This window comes from Castor canadensis, chromosome 11 (genome assembly GCF_047511655.1).
Source record: "Castor canadensis chromosome 11, mCasCan1.hap1v2, whole genome shotgun sequence".
Lineage (NCBI taxonomy): Eukaryota > Metazoa > Chordata > Mammalia > Rodentia > Castoridae > Castor > Castor canadensis.
Window position 1 is genome coordinate 100,013,064 of NC_133396.1, and position 18,419 is coordinate 100,031,482.

An 18,419-nucleotide genomic window follows, 5' to 3' on the forward strand; every position below is an offset into this window, starting at 1 on the left:
TCAGGCTCCGCTAGCGCCGACGGCCTTCCCCCCCACACACCCCCACCGGCACCCCCTTCAAAGCCGCTGTCACACACAGGTGGAGCCCTTGACCGAGCAGTGTCGTGGGACAGTCCTGGCCCCTTAGAGGCCCCCACTACTGAGTGGATGGGTGGCTGGGTTGGCAGGGTGGTTGAGCGAATGAGTGGGTGGCTAGGTGGGAGGGTGAGAGAAGCAGTGAAGCAGTGAAGGAGTGGGTGGCTGATTGGGAAAGTGAGCGGGCGGGTTAGAGGAGTTCATGAGGGAGGAAGCAGCCAGTGAGAGAATGGGCGATGGGGCGATGGGGCGAGGGGTGAGGGAGCGAAGGAGCCAGTCTGGCGTTGCCAGCCGTGTGGTATTCCAATCACGAAATCCACGTGGAGTTTCCTTTCACAAAACAGCAAGAGTTTCTGTAGGAGGCAGCCGAGCACGAGGAACCGGGAGGGCCCGAGTCTCCAACTCACCTCTCCGTGCATTGGATTTTGAGGCTCTCTATCTATGGGCTGAGGCCAGGGGGAAGGTGACTGAAGTCTCAGGAAGAGCAGGTGAAGCGGATGAAGGGCACGGTGTTTCTTGAGGCATGAAGAGCAAGGAACCGCTCTGGTTTTCCCTCAGTTCTCAGCACCTTGTGCGTGCGTGGGTGCTTGTGCCTTCTGTGTGAAAGGAGAGGGGACGGCAGGGGAGGGGAAGGGAGGGGAGGGGACTGGGGGGACAGCGGAGGGGAGGGGAAGGGAGAGGCGGGAAGCTGTAGCGAGAGGAGTGAGGAACCAGCGATCGTCCTGCATTGGTGGGTGGGTGCTGTTGGCCGCTGGTGATGGTAGTGGTGGTAGTGGTGGTGGCGATGGGGGTGGTGGTGACGGCGATGGGGGTGGTGGTGGAGGGTGGTGGGTCCGCTGGCAGCCAGAGGAGTAGAGAGGCTGACCTGGCCTGTGTGCGTGGGGCTGCGAGGGCCCTTGGGTGAGCCTAGGGCAAGGAAGAGGGGACACGCTGAAGGGTGAAGATGGGTGGAGGGCGGGCGAGCGGGCCAGCCAGGAGAAAAGGAAGCGCTGACGGACAAGGGCTGGGCGGGAAGTCCCGTCTCATTGGGGCGTAGGTGGACCGGGCGGGCCTGTTGGCCAAAAGGGGAGGTGTGGTGCGAAGACGAAGCCGACGTCGGTGGTGGACGGCGGAGAAGAAGAAGAAAGGCTTCCCTGACCGGGAATCGAACCCGGGCCGCGGCGGTGAGAGCGCCGAATCCTAACCACTAGACCACCAGGGAGCGTCGGCCTGCGTTCTCCGCGCTCCCGCCCTGGAGCCAGCGCCTCCTCTCGAGCTGGCAGCTGGCAGCTGGCAGCTTGGCGCCTGGCGCCTGGCACCTGCACCGCCGGCTGGGCTTCACTTGCTAACCAAATCCCGCCAGCCCACCCGGCGCCCCTGGCAACCCGACCGCCCTCAGCCTTAGCAGCTCCCCTCCTGCTCGGGGCACCCTCAAAACATCGCCGCGCCTCCTTCTGCCACACACCCTCCCGCGCCTGCAAGCACAGCTGCGTGCCAGCCCGGCCGCCCTCTGCGGCCCCGGGCCTCGGCAAAAGGTCAGCCCGCTGCGTTGGCCGGGAATCGAACCCGGGTCAACTGCTTGGAAGGCAGCTATGCTCACCACTATACCACCAACGCCGCACGGCCCGGCCAGCGCCCACAGGCCGGCGGGGACTGCCACGAGCGAGCGCCGCCACCACCTGACGCGGGCCTGCCCGACGCCCGCAGCTCTTGGCTGCCACGGCGCCAAAAAGCGCCAGGCCAGCCCAGAGCCCAGCAGCTCCGCTGCGCCGGCCTTCTGCTGCAGCCGTGCTGCTCCCGACTGAGCCCTCGGCTCCACGTTGCGGCGTGGGGCCAGGCGCGGGGCCCAGCGACGCCGCCGCCACGGCCCGACAGCCAGAAGGACGGTCCTCACTCACTCGGTCGCCTCCCACGCTTTCCTGCCCCTGCCGGCCTCACGGAGCCCATTCCCACAAGGACTTCGGGTGGCGCGGGCCTGGCCTGGCCTGGCCTGGCCGGGCCCAGCAGGGCGGGCAGGGCCGCTCGTCTGGGGCGACCACGTGGCAGGCCAGGTACCAGGTGGCGGTGGGCGGAGGGAGGAAGAAGGGCACGCCCCTTGAGGGCGAGAGGCTGGGTCGCAGACCTCGCGCCGGTGGCCAAAAAGGGCGGCTGCCTCCCCGTCGGGGAATCGAACCCCGGTCTCCCGCGTGACAGGCGGGGATACTCACCACTATACTAACGAGGACAGCGACGCCCGCCCCGCCCTCTGGGCGCCAGTCCGCTGTCCCGAGCCCTGGTACGCCCGGCCCTGCCCTCCCTCGTCCGCCTGCCCACCGCAAGCATCTGGCACGTGCGGGACACACGCTCACACAACAAAGCACTCTGGACAAAGGCGAGGCGAGCCGACCCGGTCCGGAGCCTGACCTCGAGCTGCACCCGGCTGCCACCCAGCCAACCCGGTGCGCCCTGCCCCGCCGCCTCCGACGCGGGCATCGAGCCACCGCGCCGGGAGGAGGGGAAGACGCGCGGACTAGCAAGCGCCGCTCGGGGAGGAGGGGAGGAGGGCGTGGCGGCCTGCACGCCGCAGCGAGCGGCAGAGACTGACTTGGCTTGCCCTCCGCCGCTTGCGCACCCACGCCGAGGAACGGTACCGGGCGTCCGCGCCGGGTCCCAGCCAGGGGAGCGGCCACGCGCCCAGGCCCGCCGTCAGGATGGCCGAGCGGTCTAAGGCGCTGCGTTCAGGTCGCAGTCTCCCCTGGAGGCGTGGGTTCGAATCCCACTCCTGACAAGCCCACCTTTTAGCCCCAGAGACGCCCACCGATGCCCTCTTCCCGGCTCGCGCCCTCTTTGCCCACTCTCCAATCTCTCGCCCCCGTGGTCGCACGCCTCCGCCCCTCCGCTCCTGGCGCCCACCCGAAAGGCTCGCGCATAAACGCCAGTGTCGCAAGCGCCGGCGCCTTCAACCCTCCGCCACAGGCCATTCGGACACGCAGAGGTGGTTTCTCTGAATCACCTCCTCGGCTCTTTCCCCAGAGGAAAAGAGCCTCTCTTTCTTTGGCCCGCAGGTGGTACGGGAGCCGGCGAGGAGGGGCAGTGGGGATTCGGGTCCACGGGACACGTCGACCATCCCACAAGACCCTCCATCCTCTGCCTACACACACACACACAACACACACACACACACACACACACGCACACATCGACGCCCCCATTCCCCAGGCGCAGAGCACCCGGCAGGCCAGGCCAAACCCGCAATGATAGCCACCCCCCCCACCTTCGCCCTCTACCACCCCGGGCCGGCCCATAAACTCCAAGCCCCTGCCGAGACCACCTCGGCGCCACACCTCACCCCCAGGCCCCCAGCGCCAAGCGCACCAGCGCCTTGGGTCCCCATCTCTGCGCGTCGAGGCGCTGAGCACAACAGGCGCGCTCAGCAGCGCCTGCCGCAGGTCACCTGTCCTGATTGGGATTCAGGCACGGGCCACGTTTGCGGCAGCGTGACGGGCCTGGGCGGCGGAGAAAGGGCAGACCGGGGCGAGTCCGCTTCTCCCCGCTCCCACCCCCGGCCCCTCCCCAGCGCGCGACACTTCTGCCTTCCCGCACACACCCGCTGCCACCGCCACCGCCGCCACGACCACCACGATCCAGCAGCCTCTCCTTCTGGTTGCTCCTTTGCTCCCTGCGCCATCGGGCCCCTGGTGCACGCGCCAGGCGAACAGTGTGTGGCTCAGCTCGCCTCCGACCGGGGACCAGTGTCCCGCGGGACAACTGGTGAGCGCCGGCTGTGACTGCGTCGGATGGCGGCCGCCGCCGGTGCATGGGTGGTTCAGTGGTAGAATTCTCGCCTGCCACGCGGGAGGCCCGGGTTCGATTCCCGGCCCATGCAGCGCCTGGTCCCCTTTTGGTCCTCCAGACCCAGCGCCTAAGCAGAGCGCAGCCTCCTTCCGCTCCAGCTGCACCCCCCTGGCCTGCACCTGCACCAGCACCTACGCACCTGCCCCGCTCGCTTGCTCGCTTGCGTCTGCGCTCGCCTCACACGCGACTCACCCAACTGGGTCCCACCCGCCGGCCCCTTGCAAGACAGTTCCCTCACCCCTGGCGCCTCTCACACCTGCCTCCTCATCCCTTGCATCTCTCTCGCTCGCTCTCCCTCGCCCTTCTGTCACCAGCAATCTATTCTGCGTCCAGGCGTCCCCAACCGCAATGCATCCTTGCACTCACTCGCCCTGTCCCTTGGCCTTTCTTCACCCTGAAAGTTAAGCCCATGGCTCCCAAACCTCTAGACAGGAAGTCTTCTCTCCTAACAGTCACACGCCGTGTGTCTCCTACACGGTCACGCAGTCATCCAAGCACACCAGGGACCTCAAAGTACCTCCACTAACATCATCGCATATGCACACTCTATGTTCTCTAGGCTGTGCTTACCCACGACAAGTCTTCTCATCCCTCCGAACCACCTTAACCGCCCCTCACGCCCTACAACCCACAACTTTGCTCAAGGATTCTGACCTGCATCTGTCCCTTGGGTCTCTTTTAATCTAGGCCCCCAAACACATACCTGACAAGCCCATGTGTGGCCTCCCAGGGAATTATTCACGATTCTGGTCCACTTGCCCTTCCTACCTCCTTCTCACATCACCTGGATATTCTCTCGCTCTCTCCTCTCTTTCTCTCCCTTTGTCTGTCTGTGTATGTCTTCTCTTTCTCTGTGTCTATCTCTGTCTCATCTGTCTCATCTGTCTCTCTCCTCTTTCTTTCACCCTCTCTCTCCCTTTGTCCGTCTCTCTTTCTGGCTCTCGTTCTAGCTGTCTTTGTCTGTGTGTCCCTGTCTGTCTGTCTGTCTGTCTGGTAATGTCTTCTTTCTCTGGGTCTATCTTTCTCCCTCTACTCTCTCTGTCTCTCATCTCTCTTTCACTCTGTCTCCCTGTCTCTACAACTCTCCCTGTGCACTGTCTGGCACCCTGGAGTACTTCCCGACTCACCCCAGAGCCACTCGTTATTCTGGTCGCCTCCAGACCATCTGGCCCGGGGGGTCACCGGGTACCTCTCTGACCACAAGGGGTTGGATCTTCCTTCCACCGGTCGCCAATCGGATGTTCCTTTCCGCCTCCAGACTCGCCCTCCCGGCAGGCCCGCTGCCCCTACCCAGGCCCTGGGCTCCCCACCCAGCCGCCAGGCATCCCTCGCCATGCCCCTGTCTCCCAGGTCCTCAGTTGACAACGTCTGACCGCTGGAGCTCCCCTGACCTGGCCTCCCAGGGCTCCTGGGATCTCGAGCCAGCCCCTCGTCCACAGTGGAAGCGGAGGACAGCGCCATCCTCGGGCGAGTCGCTCCCACGCTCCCATCCATGGGGTGGTCCTCAGAATCTCTGCCCGACTGCCAGCGGGGCTCTCAGCCCTGCCCGCCCATCATGCTCGCACCTGGGCGCACTCTCCCGCACACACACACACAAACACACACACACACACACACACACACACACACACACACACACACCTCTTCTAGCCACCATCCAAGCCCGGGCGCCATGTGTCCTTCTGTCCTCTTTCTGCTGTCACGACCTTTGTCCCGGCCTGCGCGGTGTCCCGCCCGGGACGACGGTTCCCGTTCATCCACCCAAGACCCACGGGCAAGAAAACTGCCCTGGCCGCCGGTCGGGGTGTGGATCGCCATAGGGAATCCTCTCCGGGCGCGGCCGCGGCGCCTTGACCTCGCCCTAGTCCCGCCCACAGCACACTATGGGTCCTTGACTGGACGTCAGCGGTCATCTTCGCTGTCAACAAACTTTGGGCAGCCAGCCGACTGAGCTGTGCGGTTGACTTTGGGGAGCAGTCACAGAGCAAGCCGGACAGAGGGATGAAGAGCCGGGTGGCCCTGTGGTGAGGCGGCAGTGGGGAACTACTCCAACACATCCAATCTAGGCGCTGTGTAGATGGACATTCTCCATTTGTCCCTGGCCATCTGGGGATAGGATTCCGAGCCTAGGTATTGCCAGCCAATGTCCCCCCACCCTCGTGGCCCACTCCCGCTCGGGTCAGCTTGGCCCTTGGCTGTGTCACCACCAATTTCTTCATCGCCCGGCTTCTGCTACCGCCAAACGCCCACCCGGTGGTCTAGCTCCCCACACGTCTCCACACACCTCCGCCTCCCTGGCTCAGGCTCCACTAGCGCCGACGGCCTTCCCCCCCACACACCCCCACCGGCACCCCCTTCAAAGCCGCTGTCACACACAGGTGGAGCCCTTGACCGAGCAGTGTCGTGGGACAGTCCTGGCCCCTTAGAGGCCCCCACTACTGAGTGGATGGGTGGCTGGGTTGGCAGGGTGGTTGAGCGAATGAGTGGGTGGCTAGGTGGGAGGGTGAGAGAAGCAGTGAAGCAGTGAAGGAGTGGGTGGCTGATTGGGAAAGTGAGCGGGCGGGTTAGAGGAGTTCATGAGGGAGGAAGCAGCCAGTGAGAGAACGGGCGATGGGGCGATGGGGCGAGGGGTGAGGGAGCGAAGGAGCCAGTCTGGCGTTGCCAGCCGTGTGGTATTCCAATCACGAAATCCACGTGGAGTTTCCTTTCACAAAACAGCAAGAGTTTCTGTAGGAGGCAGCCGAGCACGAGGAACCGGGAGGGCCCGAGTCTCCAACTCACCTCTCCGTGCATTGGATTTTGAGGCTCTCTATCTATGGGCTGAGGCCAGGGGGAAGGTGACTGAAGTCTCAGGAAGAGCAGGTGAAGCGGATGAAGGGCACGGTGTTTCTTGAGGCATGAAGAGCAAGGAACCGCTCTGGTTTTCCCTCAGTTCTCAGCACCTTGTGCGTGCGTGGGTGCTTGTGCCTTCTGTGTGAAAGGAGAGGGGACGGCAGGGGAGGGGAAGGGAGGGGAGGGGACTGGGGGGACAGCGGAGGGGAGGGGAAGGGAGAGGCGGGAAGCTGTAGCGAGAGGAGTGAGGAACCAGCGATCGTCCTGCATTGGTGGGTGGGTGCTGTTGGCCGCTGGTGATGGTAGTGGTGGTAGTGGTGGTGGCGATGGGGGTGGTGGTGACGGCGATGGGGGTGGTGGTGGAGGGTGGTGGGTCCGCTGGCAGCCAGAGGAGTAGAGAGGCTGACCTGGCCTGTGTGCGTGGGGCTGCGAGGGCCCTTGGGTGAGCCTAGGGCAAGGAAGAGGGGACACGCTGAAGGGTGAAGATGGGTGGAGGGCGGGCGAGCGGGCCAGCCAGGAGAAAAGGAAGCGCTGACGGACAAGGGCTGGGCGGGAAGTCCCGTCTCATTGGGGCGTAGGTGGACCGGGCGGGCCTGTTGGCCAAAAGGGGAGGTGTGGTGCGAAGACGAAGCCGACGTCGGTGGTGGACGGCGGAGAAGAAGAAGAAAGGCTTCCCTGACCGGGAATCGAACCCGGGCCGCGGCGGTGAGAGCGCCGAATCCTAACCACTAGACCACCAGGGAGCGTCGGCCTGCGTGCCCCGCGCTCCCGCCCTGGAGCCAGCGCCTCCTCTCGAGCTGGCAGCTGGCAGCTGGCAGCTTGGCGCCTGGCGCCTGGCACCTGCACCGCCGGCTGGGCTTCACTTGCTAACCAAATCCCGCCAGCCCACCCGGCGCCCCTGGCAACCCGACCGCCCTCAGCCTTAGCAGCTCCCCTCCTGCTCGGGGCACCCTCAAAACATCGCCGCGCCTCCTTCTGCCACACACCCTCCCGCGCCTGCAAGCACAGCTGCGTGCCAGCCCGGCCGCCCTCTGCGGCCCCGGGTCTCGGCAAAAGGTCAGCCCGCTGCGTTGGCCGGGAATCGAACCCGGGTCAACTGCTTGGAAGGCAGCTATGCTCACCACTATACCACCAACGACGCACGGCCCGGCCAGCGCCCACAGGCCGGCGGGGACTGCCACGAGCGAGCGCCGCCACCACCTGACGCGGGCCTGCCCGACGCCCGCAGCTCTTGGCTGCCACGGCGCCAAAAAGCGCCAGGCCAGCCCAGAGCCCAGCAGCTCCGCTGCGCCGGCCTTCTGCTGCAGCCGTGCTGCTCCCGACTGAGCCCTCGGCTCCACGTTGCGGCGTGGGGCCAGGCGCGGGGCCCAGCGACGCCGCCGCCACGGCCCGACAGCCAGAAGGACGGTCCTCACTCACTCGGTCGCCTCCCACGCTTTCCTGCCCCTGCCGGCCTCACGGAGCCCATTCCCACAAGGACTTCGGGTGGCGCGGGCCTGGCCTGGCCTGGCCTGGCCGGGCCCAGCAGGGCGGGCAGGGCCGCTCGTCTGGGGCGACCACGTGGCAGGCCAGGTACCAGGTGGCGGTGGGCGGAGGGAGGAAGAAGGGCACGCCCCTTGAGGGCGAGAGGCTGGGTCGCAGACCTCGCGCCGGTGGCCAAAAAGGGCGGCTGCCTCCCAGTCGGGGAATCGAACCCCGGTCTCCCGCGTGACAGGCGGGGATACTCACCACTATACTAACGAGGACAGCGACGCCCGCCCCGCCCTCTGGGCGCCAGTCCGCTGTCCCGAGCCCTGGTACGCCCGACCCTGCCCTCCCTCGTCCGCCTGCCCACCGCAAGCATCTGGCACGTGCGGGACACACGCTCACACAACAAAGCACTCTGGACAAAGGCGAGGCGAGCCGACCCGGTCCGGAACCTGACCTCGAGCTGCACCCGGCTGCCACCCAGCCAACCCGGTGCGCCCTGTCCCGCCGCCTCCGACGCCACCGCGCCGGGAGGAGGGGAAGACGCGCGGACTAGCAAGCGCCGCTCGGGGAGGAGGGGAGGAGGGCGTGGCGGCCTGCACGCCGCAGCGAGCGGCAGAGACTGACTTGGCTTGCCCTCCGCCGCTTGCGCACCCACGCCGAGGAACGGTACCGGGCGTCCGCGCCGGGTCCCAGCCAGGGGAGCGGCCACGCGCCCAGGCCCGCCGTCAGGATGGCCGAGCGGTCTAAGGCGCTGCGTTCAGGTCGCAGTCTCCCCTGGAGGCGTGGGTTCGAATCCCACTCCTGACAAGCCCACCTTTTAGCCCCAGAGACGCCCACCGATGCCCTCTTCCCGGCTCGCGCCCTCTTTGCCCACTCTCCAATCTCTCGCCCCCGTGGTCGCACGCCTCCGCCCCTCCGCTCCTGGCGCCCACCCGAAAGGCTCGCGCATAAACCCCAGTGTCGCAAGCGCCGGCGCCTTCAACCCTCCGCCACAGGCCATTCGGACACGCAGAGGTGGTTTCTCTGAATCACCTCCTCGGCTCTTTCCCCAGAGGAAAAGAGCCTCTCTTTCTTTGGCCCGCAGGTGGTACGGGAGCCGGCGAGGAGGGGCAGTGGGGATTCGGGTCCACGGGACACGTCGACCATCCCACAAGACCCTCCATCCTCTGCCTACACACACACACACAACACACACACACACACACACACACGCACACATCGACGCCCCCATTCCCCAGGCGCAGAGCACCCGGCAGGCCAGGCCAAACCCGCAATGATAGCCACCCCCCCCCACCTTCGCCCTCTAACACCCCGGACCGGCCCATAAACTCCAAGCCCCTGCCGAGACCACCTCGGCGCCACACCTCACCCCCAGGCCCCCAGCGCCAAGCGCACCAGCGCCTTGGGTCCCCATCTCTGCGCGTCGAGGCGCTGAGCACAACAGGCGCGCTCAGCAGCGCCTGCCGCAGGTCACCTGTCCTGATTGGGATTCAGGCACGGGCCACGTTTGCGGCAGCGTGACGGGCCTGGGCGGCGGAGAAAGGGCAGACCGGGGCGAGTCCGCTTCTCCCCGCTCCCACCCCCGGCCCCTCCCCAGCGCGCGACACTTCTGCCTTCCCGCACACACCCGCTGGCACCGCCACCGCCGCCACGACCACCACGATCCAGCAGCCTCTCCTTCTGGTTGCTCCTTTGCTCCCTGCGCCATCGGGCCCCTGGTGCACGCTCCAGGCGAACAGTGTGTGGCTCAGCTCGCCTCCGACCGGGGACCAGTGTCCCGCGGGACAACTGGTGAGCGCCGGCTGTGGCTGCGTCGGATGGCGACCGCCGCCGGTGCATGGGTGGTTCAGTGGTAGAATTCTCGCCTGCCACGCGGGAGGCCCGGGTTCGATTCCCGGCCCATGCAGCGCCTGGTCCCCTTTTGGTCCTCCAGACCCAGCGCCTAAGCAGAGCGCAGCCTCCTTCCGCTCCAGCTGCACCCCCCTGGCCTGCACCTGCACCAGCACCTACGCACCTGCCCCGCTCGCTTGCTCGCTTGCGTCTGGGCTCGCCTCACACGCGACTCACCCAACTGGGTCCCACCCGCCGGCCCCTTGCAAGACAGTTCCCTCACCCCTGGCGCCTCTCACACCTGCCTCCTCATCCCTTGCATCTCTCTCGCTCGCTCTCCCTCGCCCTTCTGTCACCAGCAATCTATTCTGCGTCCAGGCGTCCCCAACCGCAATGCATCCTTGCACTCACTCGCCCTGTCCCTTGGCCTTTCTTCACCCTGAAAGTTAAGCCCATGGCTCCCAAACCTCTAGACAGGAAGTCTTCTCTCCTAACAGTCACACGCCGTGTGTCTCCTACACGGTCACGCAGTCATCCAAGCACACCAGGGACCTCAAAGTACCTCCACTAACATCATCGCATATGCACACTCTATGTTCTCTAGGCTGTGCTTACCCACGACAAGTCTTCTCATCCCTCCGAACCACCTTAACCGCCCCTCACGCCCTACAACCCACAACTTTGCTCAAGGATTCTGACCTGCATCTGTCCCTTGGGTCTCTTTTAATCTAGGCCCCCAAACACATACCTGACAAGCCCATGTGTGGCCTCCCAGGGAATTATTCACGATTCTGGTCCACTTGCCCTTCCTACCTCCTTCTCACATCACCTGGATATTCTCTCGCTCTCTCCTCTCTTTCTCTCCCTTTGTCTGTCTGTGTATGTCTTCTCTTTCTCTGTGTCTATCTCTGTCTCATCTGTCTCATCTGTCTCTCTCCTCTTTCTTTCACCCTCTCTCTCCCTTTGTCCGTCTCTCTTTCTGGCTCTCGTTCTAGCTGTCTTTGTCTGTGTGTCCCTGTCTGTCTGTCTGTCTGTCTGGTAATGTCTTCTTTCTCTGGGTCTATCTTTCTCCCTCTACTCTCTCTGTCTCTCATCTCTCTTTCACTCTGTCTCCCTGTCTCTACAACTCTCCCTGTGCACTGTCTGGCACCCTGGAGTACTTCCCGACTCACCCCAGAGCCACTCGTTATTCTGGTCGCCTCCAGACCATCTGGCCCGGGGGGTCACCGGGTACCTCTCTGACCACAAGGGGTTGGATCTTCCTTCCACCGGTCGCCAACCGGATGTTCCTTTCCGCCTCCAGACTCGCCCTCCCGGCAGGCCCGCTGCCCCTACCCAGGCCCTGGGCTCCCCACCCAGCCGCCAGGCATCCCTCGCCATGCCCCTGTCTCCCAGGTCCTCAGTTGACAACGTCTGACCGCTGGAGCTCCCCTGACCTGGCCTCCCAGGGCTCCTGGGATCTCGAGCCAGCCCCTCGTCCACAGTGGAAGCGGAGGACAGCGCCATCCTCGGGCGAGTCGCTCCCACGCTCCCATCCATGGGGTGGTCCTCAGAATCTCTGCCCGACTGCCAGCGGGGCTCTCAGCCCTGCCCGCCCATCATGCTCGCACCTGGGCGCACTCTCCCGCACACACACACACAAACACACACACACACACACACACACACACACACACACACACACACACCTCTTCTAGCCACCATCCAAGCCCGGGCGCCATGTGTCCTTCTGTCCTCTTTCTGCTGTCACGACCTTTGTCCCGGCCTGCGCGGTGTCCCGCCCGGGACGACGGTTCCCGTTCATCCACCCAAGACCCACGGGCAAGAAAACTGCCCTGGCTGCCGGTCGGGGTGTGTATCGCCATAGGGAATCCTCTCCGGGCGCGGCCGCGGCGCCTTGACCTCGCCCTAGTCCCGCCCACAGCACACTATGGGTCCTTGACTGGACGTCAGCGGTCATCTTCGCTGTCAACAAACTTTGGGCAGCCAGCCGACTGAGCTGTGCGGTTGACTTTGGGGAGCAGTCACAGAGCAAGCCGGACAGAGGGATGAAGAGCCGGGTGGCCCTGTGGTGAGGCGGCAGTGGGGAACTACTCCAACACATCCAATCTAGGCGCTGTGTAGATGGACATTCTCCATTTGTCCCTGGCCATCTGGGGATAGGATTCCGAGCCTAGGTATTGCCAGCCAATGTCCCCCCACCCTCGTGGCCCACTCCCGCTCGGGTCAGCTTGGCCCTTGGCTGTGTCACCACCAATTTCTTCATCGCCCGGCTTCTGCTACCGCCAAACGCCCACCCGGTGGTCTAGCTCCCCACACGTCTCCACACACCTCCGCCTCCCTGGCTCAGGCTCCGCTAGCGCCGACGGCCTTCCCCCCCACACACCCCCACCGGCACCCCCTTCAAAGCCGCTGTCACACACAGGTGGAGCCCTTGACCGAGCAGTGTCGTGGGACAGTCCTGGCCCCTTAGAGGCCCCCACTACTGAGTGGATGGGTGGCTGGGTTGGCAGGGTGGTTGAGCGAATGAGTGGGTGGCTAGGTGGGAGGGTGAGAGAAGCAGTGAAGCAGTGAAGGAGTGGGTGGCTGATTGGGAAAGTGAGCGGGCGGGTTAGAGGAGTTCATGAGGGAGGAAGCAGCCAGTGAGAGAACGGGCGATGGGGCGATGGGGCGAGGGGTGAGGGAGCGAAGGAGCCAGTCTGGCGTTGCCAGCCGTGTGGTATTCCAATCACGAAATCCACGTGGAGTTTCCTTTCACAAAACAGCAAGAGTTTCTGTAGGAGGCAGCCGAGCACGAGGAACCGGGAGGGCCCGAGTCTCCAACTCACCTCTCCGTGCATTGGATTTTGAGGCTCTCTATCTATGGGCTGAGGCCAGGGGGAAGGTGACTGAAGTCTCAGGAAGAGCAGGTGAAGCGGATGAAGGGCACGGTGTTTCTTGAGGCATGAAGAGCAAGGAACCGCTCTGGTTTTCCCTCAGTTCTCAGCACCTTGTGCGTGCGTGGGTGCTTGTGCCTTCTGTGTGAAAGGAGAGGGGACGGCAGGGGAGGGGAAGGGAGGGGAGGGGACTGGGGGGACAGCGGAGGGGAGGGGAAGGGAGAGGCGGGAAGCTGTAGCGAGAGGAGTGAGGAACCAGCGATCGTCCTGCATTGGTGGGTGGGTGCTGTTGGCCGCTGGTGATGGTAGTGGTGGTAGTGGTGGTGGCGATGGGGGTGGTGGTGACGGCGATGGGGGTGGTGGTGGAGGGTGGTGGGTCCGCTGGCAGCCAGAGGAGTAGAGAGGCTGACCTGGCCTGTGTGCGTGGGGCTGCGAGGGCCCTTGGGTGAGCCTAGGGCAAGGAAGAGGGGACACGCTGAAGGGTGAAGATGGGTGGAGGGCGGGCGAGCGGGCCAGCCAGGAGAAAAGGAAGCGCTGACGGACAAGGGCTGGGCGGGAAGTCCCGTCTCATTGGGGCGTAGGTGGACCGGGCGGGCCTGTTGGCCAAAAGGGGAGGTGTGGTGCGAAGACGAAGCCGACGTCGGTGGTGGACGGCGGAGAAGAAGAAGAAAGGCTTCCCTGACCGGGAATCGAACCCGGGCCGCGGCGGTGAGAGCGCCGAATCCTAACCACTAGACCACCAGGGAGCGTCGGCCTGCGTGCCCCGCGCTCCCGCCCTGGAGCCAGCGCCTCCTCTCGAGCTGGCAGCTGGCAGCTGGCAGCTTGGCGCCTGGCGCCTGGCACCTGCACCGCCGGCTGGGCTTCACTTGCTAACCAAATCCCGCCAGCCCACCCGGCGCCCCTGGCAACCCGACCGCCCTCAGCCTTAGCAGCTCCCCTCCTGCTCGGGGCACCCTCAAAACATCGCCGCGCCTCCTTCTGCCACACACCCTCCCGCGCCTGCAAGCACAGCTGCGTGCCAGCCCGGCCGCCCTCTGCGGCCCCGGGTCTCGGCAAAAGGTCAGCCCGCTGCGTTGGCCGGGAATCGAACCCGGGTCAACTGCTTGGAAGGCAGCTATGCTCACCACTATACCACCAACGACGCACGGCCCGGCCAGCGCCCACAGGCCGGCCGGGACTGCCACGAGCGAGCGCCGCCACCGCCTGACGCGGGCCTGCCCGACGCCCGCAGCTCTTGGCTGCCACGGCGCCAAAAAGCGCCAGCCCAGCCCAGCCCAGCCCAGAGCCCAGCAGCTCCGCTGCGCCGGCCTTCTGCTGCAGCCGTGCTGCTCCCGACTGAGCCCTCGGCTCCACGTTGCGGCGTGGGGCCGGGCGCGGGGCCCAGTGACGCCGCCGCCACGGCCCGACAGCCAGAAGGACGGTCCTCACACACTCGGTCGCCTCCCACGCTTTCCTGCCCCTGCCGGCCTCACGGAGCCCACTCCCACAAGGACTTCGGGTGGCGCGGGCCTGGCCTGGCCTGGCCTGGCCGGGCCCAGCAGGGCGGGCAGGGCCGCTCGTCTGGGGCGACCACGTGGCAGGCCAGGTACCAGGTGGCGGTGGGCGGAGGGAGGAAGAAGGGCACGCCCCTTGAGGGCGAGAGGCTGGGTCGCAGACCTCGCGCCGGTGGCCAAAAAGGGCGGCTGCCTCCCCGTCGGGGAATCGAACCCCGGTCTCCCGCGTGACAGGCGGGGATACTCACCACTATACTAACGAGGACAGCGACGCCCGCCCCGCCCTCTGGGAGCCAGTCCGCTGTCCCGAGCCCTGGTACGCCCGGCCCTGCCCTCCCTCGTCCGCCTGCCCACCGCAAGCATCTGGCACGTGCGGGACACACGCTCACACAACAAAGCACTCTGGACAAAGGCGAGGCGAGCCGACCCGGTCCGGAGCCTGACCTCGAGCTGCACCCGGCTGCCACCCAGCCAACCCGGTGCGCCCTGCCCCGCCGCCTCCGACGCGGGCATCGAGCCACCGCGCCGGGAGGAGGGGAAGACGCGCGGACTAGCAAGCGCCGCTCGGGGAGGAGGGGAGGAGGGCGTGGCGGCCTGCACGCCGCAGCGAGCGGCAGAGACTGACTTGGCTTGCCCTCCGCCGCTTGCGCACCCACGCCGAGGAACGGTACCGGGCGTCCGCGCCGGGTCCCAGCCAGGGGAGCGGCCACGCGCCCAGGCCCGCCGTCAGGATGGCCGAGCGGTCTAAGGCGCTGCGTTCAGGTCGCAGTCTCCCCTGGAGGCGTGGGTTCGAATCCCACTCCTGACAAGCCCACCTTTTAGCCCCAGAGACGCCCACCGATGCCCTCTTCCCGGCTCGCGCCCTCTTTGCCCACTCTCCAATCTCTCGCCCCCGTGGTCGCACGCCTCCGCCCCTCCGCTCCTGGCGCCCACCCGAAAGGCTCGCGCATAAACGCCAGTGTCGCAAGCGCCGGCGCCTTCAACCCTCCGCCACAGGCCATTCGGACACGCAGAGGTGGTTTCTCTGAATCACCTCCTAGGCTCTTTCCCCAGAGGAAAAGAGCCTCTCTTTCTTTGGCCCGCAGGTGGTACGGGAGCCGGCGAGGAGGGGCAGTGGGGATTCGGGTCCACGGGACACGTCGACCATCCCACAAGACCCTCCATCCTCTGCCTACACACACACACACACACACACACACACACACACACGTACACATCGACGCCCCCATTCCCCAGGCGCAGAGCACCCGGCAGGCCAGGCCAAACCCGCAATGATAGCCACCCCCCCCCCACCTTCGCCCTCTACCACCCCGGGCCGGCCCATAAACTCCAAGCCCCTGCCGAGACCACCTCGGCGCCACACCTCACCCCCAGGCCCCCAACGCCAAGCGCACCAGCGCCTTGGGTCCCCATCTCTGCGCGTCGAGGCGCTGAGCACAACAGGCGCGCTCAGCAGCGCCTGCCGCAGGTCACCTGTCCTGATTGGGATTCAGGCACGGGCCACGTTTGCGGCAGCGTGACGGGCCTGGGCGGCGGAGAAAGGGCAGACCGGGGCGAGTCCGCTTCTCCCCGCTCCCACCCCCGGCCCCTCCCCAGCGCGCGACACTTCTGCCTTCCCGCACACACCCGCTGGCACCGCCACCGCCGCCACGACCACCACGATCCAGCAGCCTCTCCTTCTGGTTGCTCCTTTGCTCCCTGCGCCATCGGGCCCCTGGTGCACGCTCCAGGCGAACAGTGTGTGGCTCAGCTCGCCTCCGACCGGGGACCAGTGTCCCGCGGGACAACTGGTGAGCGCCGGCTGTGGCTGCGTCGGATGGCGACCGCCGCCGGTGCATGGGTGGTTCAGTGGTAGAATTCTCGCCTGCCACGCGGGAGGCCCGGGTTCGATTCCCGGCCCATGCAGCGCCTGGTCCCCTTTTGGTCCTCCAGACCCAGCGCCTAAGCAGAGCGCAGCCTCCTTCCGCTCCAGCTGCACCCCCCTGGCCTGCACCTGCACCAGCACCTACGCACCTGCCCCGCTCGCTTGCTCGCTTGCGTCTGGGCTCGCCTCACACGCGACTCACCCAACTGGGTCCCACCCGCCGGCCCCTTGCAAGACAGTTCCCTCACCCCTGGCGCCTCTCACACCTGCCTCCTCATCCCTTGCATCTCTCTCGCTCGCTCTCCCTCGCCCTTCTGTCACCAGCAATCTATTCTGCGTCCAGGCGTCCCCAACCGCAATGCATCCTTGCACTCACTCGCCCTGTCCCTTGGCCTTTCTTCACCCTGAAAGTTAAGCCCATGGCTCCCAAACCTCTAGACAGGAAGTCTTCTCTCCTAACAGTCACACGCCGTGTGTCTCCTACACGGTCACGCAGTCATCCAAGCACACCAGGGACCTCAAAGTACCTCCACTAACATCATCGCATATGCACACTCTATGTTCTCTAGGCTGTGCTTACCCACGACAAGTCTTCTCATCCCTCCGAACCACCTTAACCGCCCCTCACGCCCTACAACCCACAACTTTGCTCAAGGATTCTGACCTGCATCTGTCCCTTGGGTCTCTTTTAATCTAGGCCCCCAAACACATACCTGACAAGCCCATGTGTGGCCTCCCAGGGAATTATTCACGATTCTGGTCCACTTGCCCTTCCTACCTCCTTCTCACATCACCTGGATATTCTCTCGCTCTCTCCTCTCTTTCTCTCCCTTTGTCTGTCTGTGTATGTCTTCTCTTTCTCTGTGTCTATCTCTGTCTCATCTGTCTCATCTGTCTCTCTCCTCTTTCTTTCACCCTCTCTCTCCCTTTGTCCGTCTCTCTTTCTGGCTCTCGTTCTAGCTGTCTTTGTCTGTGTGTCCCTCTCTGTCTGTCTGTCTGTCTGGTAATGTCTTCTTTCTCTGGGTCTATCTTTCTCCCTCTACTCTCTCTGTCTCTCATCTCTCTTTCACTCTGTCTCCCTGTCTCTACAACTCTCCCTGTGCACTGTCTGGCACCCTGGAGTACTTCCCGACTCACCCCAGAGCCACTCGTTATTCTGGTCGCCTCCAGACCATCTGGCCCGGGGGGTCACCGGGTACCTCTCTGACCACAAGGGGTTGGATCTTCCTTCCACCGGTCGCCAATCGGATGTTCCTTTCCGCCTCCAGACTCGCCCTCCCGGCAGGCCCGCTGCCCCTACCCAGGCCCTGGGCTCCCCACCCAGCCGCCAGGCATCCCTCGCCATGCCCCTGTCTCCCAGGTCCTCAGTTGACAACGTCTGACCGCTGGAGCTCCCCTGACCTGGCCTCCCAGGGCTCCTGGGATCTCGAGCCAGCCCCTCGTCCACAGTGGAAGCGGAGGACAGCGCCATCCTCGGGCGAGTCGCTCCCACGCTCCCATCCATGGGGTGGTCCTCAGAATCTCTGCCCGACTGCCAGCGGGGCTCTCAGCCCTGCCCGCCCATCATGCTCGCACCTGGGCGCACTCTCCCGCACACACACACACAAACACACACACACACACACACACACACACACACACACACACACACACACCTCTTCTAGCCACCATCCAAGCCCGGGCGCCATGTGTCCTTCTGTCCTCTTTCTGCTGTCACGACCTTTGTCCCGGCCTGCGCGGTGTCCCGCCCGGGACGACGGTTCCCGTTCATCCACCCAAGACCCACGGGCAAGAAAACTGCCCTGGCCGCCGGTCGGGGTGTGTATCGCCATAGGGAATCCTCTCCGGGCGCGGCCGCGGCGCCTTGACCTCGCCCTAGTCCCGCCCACAGCACACTATGGGTCCTTGACTGGACGTCAGCGGTCATCTTCGCTGTCAACAAACTTTGGGCAGCCAGCCGACTGAGCTGTGCGGTTGACTTTGGGGAGCAGCCACAGAGCAAGCCGGAAAGAGGGATGAAGAGCCGGGTGGCCCTGTGGTGAGGCGGCAGTGGGGAACTACTCCAACACATCCAATCTAGGCGCTGTGTAGATGGACATTCTCCATTTGTCCCTGGCCATCTGGGGATAGGATTCCGAGCCTAGGTATTGCCAGCCAATGTCCCCC

General features: G+C 65.1%; 1 protein-coding gene and 15 non-coding genes across 16 annotated transcripts in view; 7 read left to right on the forward strand and 9 right to left on the reverse strand.

The window, feature by feature from the left end:
* Apoa2 (apolipoprotein A2) overlaps window positions 1-18,419 on the forward strand; it is a 450,260-nt gene that overhangs the window by 240,877 nt on the left and 190,964 nt on the right. The gene's annotated exons all lie outside the window — the stretch shown is intronic.
* On the reverse strand, window positions 1,205-1,276 carry Trnae-cuc (transfer RNA glutamic acid (anticodon CUC)). The gene has a single exon. It is a non-coding gene; the product is annotated as a tRNA-Glu (tRNA).
* Window positions 1,600-1,671, reverse strand: Trnag-ucc (transfer RNA glycine (anticodon UCC)). Its single transcript has one exon. It is a non-coding gene; the product is annotated as a tRNA-Gly (tRNA).
* Window positions 2,207-2,278, reverse strand: Trnad-guc (transfer RNA aspartic acid (anticodon GUC)). The gene has a single exon. It is a non-coding gene; the product is annotated as a tRNA-Asp (tRNA).
* Window positions 2,739-2,821, forward strand: Trnal-cag (transfer RNA leucine (anticodon CAG)). Its single transcript has one exon. It is a non-coding gene; the product is annotated as a tRNA-Leu (tRNA).
* Window positions 3,849-3,919, forward strand: Trnag-gcc (transfer RNA glycine (anticodon GCC)). The gene has a single exon. It is a non-coding gene; the product is annotated as a tRNA-Gly (tRNA).
* Window positions 7,392-7,463, reverse strand: Trnae-cuc (transfer RNA glutamic acid (anticodon CUC)). Its single transcript has one exon. It is a non-coding gene; the product is annotated as a tRNA-Glu (tRNA).
* Window positions 7,787-7,861, reverse strand: Trnag-ucc (transfer RNA glycine (anticodon UCC)). The gene has a single exon. It is a non-coding gene; the product is annotated as a tRNA-Gly (tRNA).
* Window positions 8,394-8,465, reverse strand: Trnad-guc (transfer RNA aspartic acid (anticodon GUC)). The gene has a single exon. It is a non-coding gene; the product is annotated as a tRNA-Asp (tRNA).
* Trnal-cag (transfer RNA leucine (anticodon CAG)) lies at window positions 8,915-8,997 on the forward strand. The gene has a single exon. It is a non-coding gene; the product is annotated as a tRNA-Leu (tRNA).
* Trnag-gcc (transfer RNA glycine (anticodon GCC)) lies at window positions 10,026-10,096 on the forward strand. The gene has a single exon. It is a non-coding gene; the product is annotated as a tRNA-Gly (tRNA).
* On the reverse strand, window positions 13,571-13,642 carry Trnae-cuc (transfer RNA glutamic acid (anticodon CUC)). Its single transcript has one exon. It is a non-coding gene; the product is annotated as a tRNA-Glu (tRNA).
* On the reverse strand, window positions 13,966-14,040 carry Trnag-ucc (transfer RNA glycine (anticodon UCC)). Its single transcript has one exon. It is a non-coding gene; the product is annotated as a tRNA-Gly (tRNA).
* On the reverse strand, window positions 14,583-14,654 carry Trnad-guc (transfer RNA aspartic acid (anticodon GUC)). Its single transcript has one exon. It is a non-coding gene; the product is annotated as a tRNA-Asp (tRNA).
* Trnal-cag (transfer RNA leucine (anticodon CAG)) lies at window positions 15,115-15,197 on the forward strand. The gene has a single exon. It is a non-coding gene; the product is annotated as a tRNA-Leu (tRNA).
* Window positions 16,224-16,294, forward strand: Trnag-gcc (transfer RNA glycine (anticodon GCC)). Its single transcript has one exon. It is a non-coding gene; the product is annotated as a tRNA-Gly (tRNA).